The sequence below is a fragment of the Topomyia yanbarensis genome, chromosome 2 (genome assembly GCF_030247195.1).
Source record: "Topomyia yanbarensis strain Yona2022 chromosome 2, ASM3024719v1, whole genome shotgun sequence".
Classification (NCBI taxonomy): Eukaryota; Metazoa; Arthropoda; class Insecta; order Diptera; family Culicidae; genus Topomyia; species Topomyia yanbarensis.
This window is the reverse complement of record NC_080671.1, coordinates 301,461,362-301,475,829: the sequence shown is the minus strand read 5'-3', so window position 1 is coordinate 301,475,829 and position 14,468 is coordinate 301,461,362. Positions and strand designations below refer to the sequence as shown.

The following is a 14,468-nucleotide window of genomic DNA, read 5'->3' as shown; positions in this document are numbered from 1 at the left end:
TAATGATTTTGTTCGTTCAGTTGCATCACGGAGTGCCGAAAAATTTTCAGCACTACATTAAAATTTCGTTTTTTTTAATGGTTCGATTTTTTTTTTGGAAAATCATGTATCGGTTGAATAGCTGGGATCTTTTAGAAGGCATTCTGATCATTAGCACGATCATCCATAATTTTAGAGGAAAATGGCGTCGGGCGGCATCTCTCTCCTACAATTGGAAGAGATGACGCATCAAAATTGCGGGTGAGATGCCGAACTCAATGGAAGAGGATGCATAGCTAAAATGTATTTTTTTTCACCCCGGAATGCCATTAAATGCTCATTTGCGTCAGGTATAGGTTATTAATAATGTATATCCACAAACTAACGGACCTAACACAGTGACATATAGGATTATGAGTCTTTTTATCTATATATTTAAATGGGCGACATGTATCTGAGTATTAGTTACTTTGGTTTATTCTTTAAAGTTTCAGGCACTAATTTTCGTGAACGCATTGATTTGTAGTGATGTCAATATAGAGATAAAAGCGAAAATTTTAACGAATTGATGCTTTTCCAAATTAATCTTTCAAGAATAAACCTAAGTTGTATAAATTCATTGAAACAACCAAACAATGCTTTTAAGGAACTGCTACTAACACATAGATATATATATATATATATATATATATATATATATATATATATATATATATATATATATATATATATATATATATATATATATATATATATATATATATATATATATATATATATATATATATATATATATATATATATATATATATATATATATATATATATATATATATATATATATATATATATATATATATATATATATATATATATATATATATATATATATATATATATATATATATATATATATATATATATGTATATCGTACAAGCATATAGATAAATAGTGCACTGAATTAAATTACTCCAACTGTGTGAACCTTACACAAGGTTGAAAAAGAAAAATATTTTTAAAATATTGAATAAAAAAATGGTAGTACCCCCTGAAGAAAAGTGAAGGTACTATCCGATTTATAGGTGCAATCAAACTTCATGAAACTCACTGAAGACACTGAATCACAAAAACATCAATGAGAGCCAAAAAATACGTTTGTTCACAATTTTTCAGTTTGTGACCACGGTGCGGCGTCCTACCCGCACATGCGGCATCTCTCCCGCAATGACCTTTTTTGTAAAATGTCCATGAAAATTTGGTGAATTTTTTTTTCATTACAAAAATCATTTCACAGTGTTTTAGAAACTTGTCGAAATTGGTAAAATTTCATCAGTTATTGAATGGTTGACTTTGATGCAGGATCGATTTTTAAAAATGTGCGGCATCTCTCCCCAAATTACCCTATCTGCAAATTTACCCACTCATGTTTGTCACCAACGAATGATTACCAAAGGTTACGTAGATGATGATTTCCCTGCCACCTGCTGGCTCCCTCTTTACATAGTCTAACATTCATCGTGGTTTGAGGTACCAAACATTGTCAACCCTTTCTTGACCAGCTTTTTTCTACCGCGTATAGGGTTCCAAAACTATTCTTCCTTCCTTAGAACTGTTGGCGTTATGAAACACGAAAAACCTTGTTTAAAAAAGACAGGTTCCATGTTCGCAGTGATAGAAGCTGCTCTATATTTACCTTCCGATCTAGTACAATTACATAAAAAAGGTAGTTGAAGGCAGTCTAAATTAGAAAATTTCATCAGTTTTCAATAATATTGCCAGGCTACGAAAATATTCCAGAATTTCATTTCACCATTAACAGAAACTATCACTGGCACCACTGTTTCAGCGGAACCCAATCAGATTAATTGTAGTAATAACTAATTTGTAATAACTAACTGTTAGTGCTCAAATGAATGATATTAGTCACAGTTATTAGCCTTGCTTGTCGTTGAAAACATATGTTGTTTAAACCAAAAGTTATAATCGTTTAGAAACATGATTGTTTATCAACAACATGGGTATGAAGGGGTTAAAGATGCCATTGAAATTCTGAGCAGGAATCAATTGTTGAAGGAAATAATGGAAGAAGAGCAATATTGTGTGAAAGTCCGGAGTTTACACCGGATATCATTGAAAATAGGAACATGATTCAATCAGCATCTTGAATAAATCAGAATCTAAGCAGAATAATATCTTAAGAAGGATACCACTAGACCTCTAAGAAGCTTCTCTTTAGAATCCTGCATCAAAATTCAGAAGAAAAAACTATTGAGAAAGGCTAAACCGTAGAAATACAGATAAAGTTTCGATTGAAATAGATTCCATTGGAATGATAAAAAGACTTCGATCAGATTCCTGGAAAGTATCCAAACAGAATCCTGAATTGCATGTGATCAGTATCCCTAGAGATGACATGATGACATATAATGACATTTTATGTGTTAAAAAGACCTGCAGTAACCGATGTGTGTATTACGAAAAAAAACTATATAAACTAAACTAAATAGTTGCATATTTGGCAACACTACCATTTTACTAGTATTTTTTCTAGAATTCTTGCACAAATCCTTCAAAAGTCATTTCGCAAAACAGTACCAGAGATATAATCCGAAGAAAAACAACTTTCTTAAACAATTTGTATAAATTAAGAATGCATAGAAAATAGATAAGCCATAAGTTACCGAACCAGTCAAAGGAGTAAAAATAGCAACAGTATTTAGGTTATATCTATCCTATACTGGTGGTGCAGAAGCTAAGGCATTGATCTCAAAAGGACCCTTCATTGAGGGAATATTACCAGTGCGATCAGCACTACACCGCAGTTGTCCAATTGCGCGTTAGAAATCGGTTGCGAAAGCTGACAATGACGATTGTTAATAATGGCCAATTTCTCAATTAACTTGAAAATAAAATTGTCGAGTTATCCTTTTTTGCGCAGACTATTAAATAAGCATATTAGGATTTCCTCAATAGTGACAGGTTTGTTTAAACACGAACAATTCTAATATGCTCGAACTGCAGTTATTCGTTGCATCATTTATCATACGATGCGTCAATACTGCAGCTCAATCATTTTCAACATAATTAACGATTTTAAAATTTATTCACTAGGATTCTAACACGGTTTTTGAGCGAAAACCCTGGTGAATGAATAAGTGTCGTTTTCAAATTAAGACTTTTGCATGAAAATTCTGCCAATTTAATAATAGTAAATGTGAGAGGTTAATTAATTTTAGTAAATAAATAATAATTGGATTGATAAATCCATAATTCATTTTCAATTTCATAAAATAAATTGACAATTTTCAGAAAATTAGTTCATGTTACCAGGAATCAGAATCGCCATTAAAAAGCCTGAAATTATACTCATCGAAGAGAGTAAAAAAAGAGTAACGCATATACTGCGTTACGGACAAATAGTTCATGATATGATGCACAGAAATCATGGTGTATTTTCATAACATGAAAAAACACTATATTCCGAAAATCATGAGTCAGTTTTCTCATTTCGAGGAACGGATTTGTTCCCGTGTGTATTTTACCAGGCAGGATAGGATCAGGAAGAAGGGTCATTCTAGTTTACATTAGCTATCTCCTAGAGCGAGAAAAGAAATGAAAAAGGCATGATAAAATCAGTGACATTAATCAACATCTTGAAAAGGTGTCAGATTATCTAATAAATTTGAACAACACTTTCCACACCTTCTTGTTCATAATGTGCCATTTTCGCCCAAAACCCAGAGGAATCTGAAAATATATTTTTTCTGCTGAGAATGGGACTTTGTATACATTGAAATTTATCTGAATTTACTGTTCATTTAAACCCAACATTTTTTTGCAAATCCTTGTTAACCGACTTCTTAATCCATAGGCCCCGCACACCTAAAAACTGTTAAAATTTTAATAACTTTCTTGCGTGATTCTACATCGATTTATAGCATTCTACGAAGTTGTAGATAATGAAATTGTTCATCAGATTCTCACTTTTAGTATTTTTTGAATGTCTGTAGTACCAATTAGTAGCAAAAATGCGAATTAATTTCATTAAAAAACTTAAGTTTTCAATAAAAAAAACTTTAAAATAAAAAGTTGTTCTAGACCCCCCGACAGAATATTTTAATTTTACTTTCAAATGAAAGGGAAAAATCCATTCTTTCATATCCCGAAGTTTTACGGTTGCCGAATTTTTTTGAATAAAGTTGTTCTACAAAGACACCGTGGAGAAATAAGTAATAAAAATGCCATAAAACCTTTTTGCATTTCATTTGTTACGACCTCGTCCCAGTTACCGAAATCGATTCGTTAGTTGGGTCGGCTGATAGATGTTAAAAAATCTCTAAAGGGGACTGTAGTACTGTAAAATGCATCTGCTCACATCTTTGCCTATTGTCTTTCTTATTGTCTGATATAAGAGCGTCTTTCAATTGGGGCATTCCCAACTATCGAATACCCAACTAACGAACACTCCAACAATATTCGAGCTAATTTCAGAGTCTCTGGCGTCTGCCCCTTCAATCCTGGAATTTTTCCTCTTGAGGAGTTTCTGGCAGGATTTGTCACAGATGGACCCAACCCCGAATAAAACTCGTCCATTAGCACAGAATCTGCTGCAGATGTAAGCCTCCCAGAAGACGTCAGACCATTCCCCAAGGCAAGTGCACGATCTGATTCGAAGAAGAAAAAAAAGCAGCGAGAGCTGGTAAAAAGTTAACTAAAGCTGCCGAAAATAAGTCTACAAAGCTTAAAAAGACTAAAAAGTGAAGAGTGGATTTTATTTTCTTTACGTATATTCGAAAAATGATGTTAATTAATAAAGGTTTTCTACAGGTACATTTGACGTGTTTCACTTATTCTACCAAACTCGGCCAACCTTCCCCAGCCCTGGGGTTGGTTAGCCGATTTTTCTTTCCGCATTTTTTGCTAATAACTTTTTCCCTGATTTTTTTTATGTATGAAAAAAATACATATGTGCTCAAATGTTGTACCTTAATGATAGCGCAAACCGTTTTTCAAAAAGTCTAACCAGAATGAGTACAGAAATTACGAAAGCAAAACTCGGCCAACCAGCCCCGGTCTCCCCTAATGGTTTAAAAAAGTAAACTAACTGCCATTATGGGACGAAAACCAATTATTACTCACCAAAATAAAGCTACATCACTTCATGAAATCTTTGAAATTGTTCAAAGGTTGCGTTCAACTATTTAACATGTCGTTAGAAACATTGATGTGGTGAAACGCAGAGCAGATATTGCGAAAAGCTTGAGCTGTGAAAAATTTACGATGAGGGATAAACAATTTTAAATTAAAAAACCTATTTTAATCCACCTAGCGGTGCAATTGTGCCTTTCTCAATCATGAATCACGAGAATGTGTGCGTTGTTTATATTCATTAAAAACTTTTAAATGAATATACTATATTTTATTATTATAAATCATTCTAAAATTTTGAAAAAGAAAAAACAGCCATGGTAATATTGAACTGAAAAAAGGTGCGAAATCGGCAAAGTCCCAAAAAGTCGATTTTTATAAAAAAAAATTTTTTCGAGATAACATAAAATCTCGACGTTTCATGCATTTTAAAGATGTTTGGCATCAAAAATACGAAATCGATTTCTGAAATTTCATGGGGTCCCCCATTTGAAAAATAAAAAATTGAGTTCCGGCTTATTTGGGTTTTTTATATGTGACCGGACGATTTAGTCTATATTTCCGGACCCATATAAGCGATCCGTACGAAATTTTATTGACATCTATGGGGATATTATAGCTATCATTTGGGACTAAGTTTGTGAAAATCGGCCCAACCATTTTCGGGAAACTGATGTGAGTTCGTAAATTTTGAAAGATGGCCGCTTTTCCCGGGCACTTCCGGAACCGTCTATGGTGGTCAGTGTAGTCAACGAAAGTTTGGTTGGCCGTCGGTGACCTAGAACAGCAAATTTAAATTGTTTGAGAGACATTTTAGCGAAATTTTTACCTTTTTTGCTTTCATCGGAGTATCGGTTTGAATCACAATTTGCTATGTGATCGCACGCCACAACCTGTAACTCCGGAACCGGAAGCCGGATCGGGATGAAATTAAATAGCCATTTACGGGGACGCAATACCTTTCATTTGAGGCCAAGTTTAGTCAAATCGGTCTAGCCATCTCCGAGAAACCGATGTGACTGTTATTCTGAATTTAGATACTTCCGCCGGGGCTTCCGGAACCGAGGATGGTGGCCAATGTGGCCAAATAGACTTTGAATGGATGTTAGTGACCTAATACTACAAATCGAAGCAGTTGTGGTCATATTTTGGAAAATTTTTCACCTTTATACATTCATTGCAGAATTTATTAAAATCGACATTTTCTGCGTGTTCGTACTTATCACCCTGTAATTCCGGAACCGGAAGTCGGATCCATTAGAAATTCAATAGCAGCCTATGGGAACGTTGCACCTTTCATTTGAGACTAAGTTTGCCAAAATCGGTTCAGCCATCTCTGAGAAAAATGAGTGACATTTTTGGTCACATACACACACACATACACACACACATACATACATACACACATACATACACACACACAGACATTTGCCGAACTCGACGAACTGAATCGAATGGTATATGTCACTCGGCCCTCCGGGCCTCCGTTAAAAAGTTGGTTTTCAGAGCAATTGCAATACCTTTCTATTGAGAAAGGCAAAAAGTTGGGAAAATCGAGTAATTAACGTTATATACATAGTAAATAATTGAACCATAGCATTTAAGTATAAGTCTGCTCTGGTACGGCTCGTAGTGTACGGAGAACGGACAGTTACAATACCTGTGTTCTGAGCAAGAAGCCATTCATCAATGAGAAGAACAAAGAATTGATTTTTTGTGTACTAAACAACATTGAAACATTTTTTCGGAATATTGGAAAGATTGTAAACCTTGTCTACGAGTCCAAATTCAACATCTTTGACTCAAATGGCTGTTGTTTTGAGTGGAGAAAATCGAACTCAGACCTGGACGTAAAAGTCTTATAACAGCAGCTAAGCGCAGGGACAGTGGAGTTATTGTATGGGGTATTATATGTCCACTAGAAGTGCTAGAAATTTGGTCTTCATTGATGGAATGACGGATCCGAATGTGTATTTTAATATTAATATCTTAAAATAAATTTTAAAGCAAAGCTTCCGTAAAATGGTACATTTACTAAAAATATTGTGGATATTGGAAATCCGATCAAGAGAAGAACCTAAAGCATAAGGCGTGTAAAAAACGTTTAGAGTAAATTTATAATTGCGGACCCCTTTTATCAACTGATTAGAAAAATAAATGGGAGTATTCGTATAAAAAGTGCGAAACTATCCGGATTTTAATGAGAATGATCTTAGAAGTTACTATATAGAAGAATGGGATAAAATTTAAGTTGAATACACACAAAAACTAGTAGTCAGCATTCCAATACGATTAAAAACTGTAATTACAAAAAAAAAAATGAATATTTATTATAGAAATTTTAATTGATTTTAGATAAAATATGTGTACTGTACGAGTATGGGATTGCGTGTATATTTGACTATCTTTAAAATTATGATTTTTTTTAAATGAGCATTTGTAGTACAAAGATAATTATGGTATCTTCCTTATGCTGTCTAGTAAACTATTTCTACATGAATAAAATGTCTCGTAAACTATTTTTTTACCTGTAAAATGCCTATACGCACTCCGCATAGCGGTGTACGAAAATGAGATTGCGTCACTGTATGTAAGTTGTTTTTGAGGTATGTCAAAATTTCAGAGGAAATTAACCCTAGACCTTCCCTTCCCCGAAAAAAAGTTCCATTGACTGCAATGATCAAATTGCAATAATCAGATATTCTAGTTGAAATTTAATTTTTTCGATGTAATATAATAATCGAATTATTTTCTCCAGATAATCGAATCACGGATAATCGAATCCCCGGATAATCGAGTCCGACCTGTATCAGTATCAAACAAAAGATATTTCTTTTTCAACTACAAATAAGATCGGCGATTACGATATTTTTAAAAATTCCACAATATTGATTTCAAAAAGTCATTTTTTATATTATAAGTACTTATACCTTTTTAGTAATAGGAACTAGAGATTTGATGTCTTCGAAAAAAAATCTCGTCTTGGCAAAACTCTTCAAATCACCTAAAATTATGTTAATAAAAAATGAAAACTGCAAAAGGATTTTTAAAATTTTTCATGAATTGACCCTTGGTAATATGTTTAAATTACTTCCGTGATGAACAATAGAGACTGTATTTTTTTCACGATACACTTTTTACTGTCAGTCTTCCAGAAAATTGAAAAAATCAAATTTCTAAAATTTAGCGGAGAAACTGAAGTTTTATGTCTTGTACTTTACAGTTTACGAAAACATTACCAAAAAAATAGCGGGCTTCTTAAAAAATGGTTTTATTTATACAACTTTTGCAATTTTGCTTTTCGTTAAGACATCAGCATACTGAATCTCTAGCTTCTTCTGTTAGAAATCTATATATATATATATATATATATATATATATATATATATATATATATATATATATATATATATATATATATATATATATATATATATATATATATATATATATATATATATATATATATATATATATATATATATATATATATATATATATATATATATATATATATATATATATATATATATATATATATATATATATATATATATATATATATATATATATATATATATATATATATATATATATATATATATATATATATATATATATATATATATATATATATATATATATATATATATATATATATATATATATATAGATATACATCTTTTACTAAAAATAAACTATTTTTGTTAGTAAATATTACAAGATAAAAAAATCGTATTTGCCATTTTTTGGTGATGTATACTATAAAGTATGATATTTCATACTTCTGGACCACTATGCATTGAAATACAAAGAAGGAACATGAACACTGAAAAATATTCAAGCAAATCCTGTGAATGATTATATCAGCATTTTAAACAGGAATCGTCACAATCCTGTTTCCCTCCTGGAAGCAAATTTTACGTCATTTGGTTCTCAAGCCAAAGAACAGTAGTTCGTTTTCACTTTCTCACCAGCATCACTCGCAACCAGCCAGTTGATTTAGGCGTTCACACAAGTTGTATGACTTTTTGGATGTTGCAACTCGTGCCAATTGGGTGTTAGTTAGGATTTACCGTCTAACTGGCCCCAAGTTAGTGCTACTGACTGACGAGATGGATTCTAAACACTAAAAACCAACTTTGGGGGTCGTACCCTTAAGCACAAATTCTTTCCATCTAATGTTGTCCTTTTGTGAGTAAATTTGGCGTACTACTGTTGAATTTATCGTTTCATAAAAATATTTAGAATTGGGTTTTAATTCATATTGTATAAGCTTAATAAGAAATCAATGCTGTTTTGGTTATATTTGCTTTTATTGCCTTGAACACATTTACATTTACAATTATAGTCCTAAATATATTTCCAATCAAACAAGACCTCTTTACAACATAGGCCTCGCAAAGACATCTAATCTCCATGCAATATATGTATCTGAAAGAGCTCGCAAGTCTCATGAACCCAGTACATGTCGTTGAAAAAGTTTCTCTTCAGAAATTGGTGCCATCTGGTTATAATGGTAACTGTTACACCTTTCGAAACTTTTCCTCGTTTTGTATAGCTACCATTTTTGCGGAAATATCAAGGAAAGACTTCTATTGGCATAAATACATCATTAAAAGTTGAACTATGCAACTGGAGCAACGCTATTGTCTTGACAATAGGCAATAAAGGAAGACCCAGATATGCGGGTCACACCGGATGTTTCAATTGATGCCTTGTACATCGATGCGCTCCTGGCAAACAAAACAGTACTCAACTGGGTCGGTAAAAGGTGTTGTACATTAAAACTCTTGTCGTTGTGCTGAAAGAATCCCTTGCCTGTACATGAATACTATTCGGCAGCAAATGAATTGATAGCGTGTGTCACTTACCCATAGAAGAGACATTATATCGCACCGCTCTTCTATAAGTTGTTATTTTAGATTTTCCGAAAACCTATATAACGTTAACGCAAAACATTCGCAGCAGTTTTACGAGCAAACTCAGAAGCGCATGCGTTTGCTTTGAAATCGATACACTGCTGTGCGGCAAAAATCATCACCAAGACAGATGTTTCAGGTTTAATCTTGTAGGTTGTAACCCTACGACAAAATACGACATAAATAATTGAATAATTAGCTTATAACACCTAATGAGTCCTCACGAATTCAACTCACTGCCAAAGTCCTGGAAATGTTTTATAACATGCGAATAATGAATGAGATGGTAGAAAAAAACATTTGCCCAGTGAACTTACCCCAATATAAAAATTAAAACGGACAGAGTGAAATAATTTTCCGAAACCATATTTAACCACGAAATCTTACGTGATTCTCGATTCCAAGGAAAATCAAGGCATGTTTACAGAAAACATTCACATGAGTCATCCTAAGTTAACCGCCCGCTGTTCGGCAGATGGGGGATGTCGGTTTACATTTCACCCCACCAAAATCTTTGCGGAGTTTTTACTCTAGTCTCTTTCATTCACATTTCGTAACATGTCGGTACGCAAACCGTACGTCTCGACCACAACCGTACGTAAACATAAACGGCCGCGCTAGGAAGAAACAAATTCATGCAAATGTGCATTATCCCCATCATTTGGCATTTGCATCTATGCCTTCTCATGGTCTTCTATTCCCCAGTACGTGAATCATCACTTGCTCACAATGTAGAACATTAAACTAGGAAACTTTGCGATCAATAGATTTTGTTATCGATGAAAATCTTTCGAACCGAGCGTTCTACTGGAACTATTTATAAACAACTACGTTCGAATGTTGTTCATATAGAAATTCTAATTTCCCGGTAGAAGTTTTTCATCATTTCCACATCACAACATATTTAAACTCTCAGCTAAAGAAGTAAGCCGAGAAAGAACGCCGATTAAAAGTTTTATAATCGAGTCAGATCAATAAAATGAAATGAGACATTTCACGGCTGTAGGGAAATTATCATTTTGGTCATTAAAAGGAGTTCCACCCGAAATGAGCCCTTCGAATCATGCACACATCAAACGACGAAATCTATTCTTAGCCTCTCCCTTACTGAATGTTGAACTCCCGTGCCCCCTGAGAATCATATGGGAAAAAGATCACACACGATTTATTTTGATTGCTTTCATAAATTTCAGTACGACGTCGTTCTTGTGCTTGCTTGTTTCAATATTCTAGGTATGTAGTTTTTACACAAGGAATGTAAAATTAAGCCATGGAGATTGTCGAATTACTGGAAGAAAAAAATATGGATGTACTTTTTTGACAATCCGCTGAATGTGTTACTTAACATAACTTAAATATTCTCCGGAACTAATTTACACACGAACGACGATATAACTAGACAGATAATACTGAGCAAAAGCAACAAAACGGGATCGGCACTTTTTCGTAGCAGAGTGCTCGTGAGACAGAGAAGAGGTGAACGATCAAGCTCATATTCCACGATTGTTGTTCAAATAAATATTGTGCATCGAAAAATGTAGCGAGTTCGATGGATATATACAGAATACAAAACAAATGTTGATTTTAATGGTTCCCACTACTAGTGGCGAATGGTATTGCCACTTGGTCGCTTCAGGAATGTTTTTGACTCACATAGAAGAACTCTATTAGGGACTTTGATTTTGTCTATTTTTAGCAATACGCGCGCTAAAACAAAATCGAATTTCAACAGCATAAATTCAGATGAAATTTTTATTCAAATGCAACATTAGAATGAGTTCACGAGTTTTGGTTTAGTTTACACGTCGGCCGCACCTAGCGTGCACGCTCCCATTTTATTATGGTTACAGTTACAACCGCCTTAGCGTCACTCGTCACATTCCAAACAAACCGTCAGCAATATTAATTGATGTAGCAAGCATGCTGGAGTATAATGGGTTCTTAAAAACTTCCCCAACCCGCGCTGTTCCAATTCATGTTCAAACCCACGAAGCACATAAAAGTGCCGCTCCATGCAGGGTTGTGTATTATTAACCGCGTATTGAAGCTGAACGGTTCAATAACAAAGACATTTGAAACTGCACAGACTGGCCACATCATCTATGCAGTATAAAACCAACATTGTGCCCAGGGCCTCACTTCTTATCTTGCCGTAATGTACATGAACTTTTAGCTCGCTACGAGCTTGATCTACGAGCTCCATCGCCCTGACTCACGACACAACAAAGGTCAAATTACTTAACATGTTAAGGAGGGAAAACCACGAAAGAACTGCACCATAATTCAATCAGTTACAGTGCATTCTGGTAGTTCTTCAACACCAACGACGATCATTTGTATAGGTGCAGCTTTTTTCACGATGGGGCATTTACAAATACTTCAGATTTTCTGGTGTTAGTACCTTAAGCTGGAGATTGCTTGACTTGCCATATAGGAAAAATAAACATTATTATGAGGTCTTTCGCATTATTTGGACTGGAACTAATCGCCACTGACTTGCGGAAAAGTTTATGGTACCAGCATCATTTGCAAAGATGGAATTGAGCGTGCGTTTCCAAACGAAACCCTACGATATAAAATCGTCGTAGAAATAAGCGGAGCGCTATTCGCATGGCAACGAACATGATCAAAACCCATTTATCACAATTTCTTTGGGTTTGCAACGAACGAGCCGAATAAATTTGTCGCACTAAAAATGTTAGAAAGGTACATTTCCTATAAGGTGTCAAATAATTCAACCGTGATCATGATGGTTTTTCCCCGCTTATGTTCCCGTCGAATCTAACGACACTCTAAACTGTCAAATCCCGTTATACCGAGGTACAATACATTATTACAGATAAAGGACAATATCGTCTTCATGTAGTAGAGTTGCCTTCCCTTGAGCGTGTGTAGGCGGATACAGGCGCCAATCGTCTTGCGCTGTAGGCAACAGATGACTATCTAGCAGACGGGATCTAACTAAACAAAGAAGACAACAAAGCTGTTTTATATTGCAGTATGATTCACAGATGGAGACGAAGGCATCTAAATACCAAGTAGCCTTCAAAAAAACCACGGCTTGCAGCAGACAAATTTAGCCACCCGATGATGAATCGTAACTGCCTTGAAAGCAGGTTTTGCGTACATTGACAATATTGCAATTGAACCAAGCTTCGGGATTATGAAAAACGTGCAACGCTAATCGCGACAAGCTACACAGCATATTAGCATAGGATAAACAAAATTCACTTCTTAACGGGATTTAAAGGCATCAGTTTAATTCAACCATCATAAATACAGCAAGTAGACATTATATTTTAAGGTCAAAATGATCAAAATGAAACTTATTTTTGATCTCAGTTTAAAGTTTTTCTTGGCAAACCATCAAATTGAATACTTATTTCGATACCAACAAAAAATTAAACATCTCAATGAGTTTTCAATTTACTTTCTGATGTCATAGGAATGTTTCTGCTCTCGATTTTAATCTTTTAACAGATAATCGACCAAAATCATTTCCACCTGAGTAATCATCGTTACCTACAACGTCATCAAGTTTTGTTTCCATTTAATATCAAATTTTATTCGGGTATTCCGTGTCAAAGTCCAATATCCAATGAGTGTTTTATGTTTGTTCATTCGGGTTTTAACCAGACCGGTCATTCATCCCAATGAGTTAATGAAAATTATGAAAATATAAAACAAAGGTAATCATCATTTGTACCTAACTGTTATTTCGTGGAAGCATTATTAAACTGAAATTTGCCTTATTCTGACGCGTATCGTTAACAAATATATGAAAAATAGAAAGGATTTGCTCTGCCATCTAAATATTGAAAATAATTATGAAATCGTTCGAATAATACCGCGGGTGCGCGACGTTAGGCATAAATACGTTATGCATAATGGACGATAGACATAATTCTCAAAAAATATAAAAATAATTGCAAGGCTTTCTTTATTGTAGAGATTTCAACCTTATGCTCGTTTTTTCGGGTTAGAAAAAAACTAGTCTCTGCTGTATAGATTCGTATGCCTTCTTATAACTATAAAGATATTTTTATTCCTTACAAGTACGCATTTTTGTTTTTATTTTTGGATGAGTTGAATGCTTTCATAATTTAAGTGAACAGTTTTAATGCAAGCACATTTCAAGCATATTAGATGTATTACCAATACAATTGTATCCAAATATTGAAAAGTAAAGTAGAAAAATGAACAAACTTTGGGACATTTTTTTCAATTAAGATGATATTTTACATACGACTTCGTTAGTAAATAATAGTGATTCAGGAATTGATTAATACAATAAGATTTCTGATTTAAAAGATCCCAAATCCCCAACTTCCCGTATTCTGCCCAAGATGAAAATAGCTTCATTAGCTTCCTGAGGTTTTTTACGTAATAATCAGTACAAGTCATGTATGATTTCCAGC

The 14,468-nt window shown here is 33.8% G+C and overlaps 1 protein-coding gene across 3 annotated transcripts in view; it reads right to left on the bottom strand.

Moving 5' to 3' along the window:
• LOC131683385 (abnormal cell migration protein 10) overlaps nt 1-14,468 on the bottom strand; it is a 164,597-nt gene that overhangs the window by 15,177 nt on the left and 134,952 nt on the right. The gene's annotated exons all lie outside the window — the stretch shown is intronic.